The sequence below is a fragment of the Anser anser genome (genome assembly GCF_964211835.1).
Source record: "Anser anser genome assembly, chromosome: 3".
NCBI classification, from domain to species: domain Eukaryota; kingdom Metazoa; phylum Chordata; class Aves; order Anseriformes; family Anatidae; genus Anser; species Anser anser.
In genome coordinates this window covers 115717592-115719059 of record NC_139722.1, presented here as the reverse complement: position 1 = coordinate 115719059, position 1468 = coordinate 115717592, and positions in this window count along the sequence as shown.

Genomic DNA, 1468 nt, shown 5'->3' with positions numbered 1-1468 from the left:
TTGGATCTGCATTTTTTTTTCCTCTTTGGTCTCAAATGGACTTTAGTATTGAATTCTCTGGATGTAGGATCAGCCTTTAAACTTTGACCTGCATGTGTGATGGCTTAGGCAACAGCTAATTTTGAAGCACAAAAGATTTAAGATCAGCTTTTTTCTGAAACGACTTCAATTTCTGATAAAGAGAAACAGAAAAACAAAATGACAGAACACAGTATAATACATAAAACCGAGAGGGAAAAAAATGACAGCTAAGAAATTTATCATGTAAACAAAGAAGTCCACCCTATTGAACGGTATAAAATTGAATAAATAGAATGATCTCTCCTCCACACTCGGCAACAACTCTGCTGGCAAAGCACTTAGCACCTACTCAGATTAGGCTGCATGAGTACAACAGTATTAAGCTAGCCCCACAAAAGAGGGCTTCCAGTATTAAGAGTGATCAAAGGATTTTAGCAAGGCAGGCTGGCCCACAACCATAAACGTCCCCTAATAAAGTAGAACTGAGCTATTAATTTACTTGACAGAATGTCTGTGAGCAGATTGCAGTTTCCTTGTATTTACTCGTTGTTCAGCATTACTTGGCATTTTTGTGAATGTGTTTACCTGCAGAACTGATTGTGAGCCGGGCTCCAGAAGGATTTGATACCTGGTATTTTAAATTTGTGCTTTGTTGGTTACAGCTAATTGGTCATCTCACGCAGAGGAAGGAGGAGAAAATTAGCATGCCTGAGACATTTGCCCAAATGTTAAACCACTGTTGGCCCCATAAACCTCTCCTGCAGCAGTTGGCATTTATTGTCCATTCCACTTGTCTCACTTCACCTGTCTTCCGGACATAATTTAGGGCACTACCTGCCAGTAGACATGTCCTAAAACTAATATACAGCTACCCATAAAACAGCTCTGTTCTGACCTGGCGTCGGTTACCTCCCGTGCTTGTTGTCTAACCGAGTTTTATTATCCCTAAGGCCAGTGGCTCCTGCAAAATGGCTTAGGATCTTGTGGCCATTGTGGCAAACGTCCTTGTAGCATGTGGTTTATATGTAAGGCAGACAGTGTACGTGCTGTACTTCGGGGGCCAGTGTGGGGAAATTACAGCCCTAGGTTATTCCTCCAGGCAGTGGCCTGGGCTGTTTCCTCCTTGGCATTTGGAAGCTGATGGTTCTAGGCAGGTTTTTGGTGCACCGTGGAGCTAACGATATTTTTCCTGGTTACATTATATTATCAGCAGCCCAGCAAGAACCTGAGATGGTGTCCACTGGAGATACTGAGGTGTTAATAGCCAGCCAGTTCTGAGGTATTTTCATCTGAAACTGAACTTCGTCGCTGTGCAGCATTTTTAATTCATGTTATTTGGCCACACACAGCAGGTGCAAGCACTTCTGTGGAAGAATGCACAGCAAGGAGGCTACAAACATAATAACCTCCGTAATTTTATACAGGCTAGTTCACCAAAGTTCTCCTG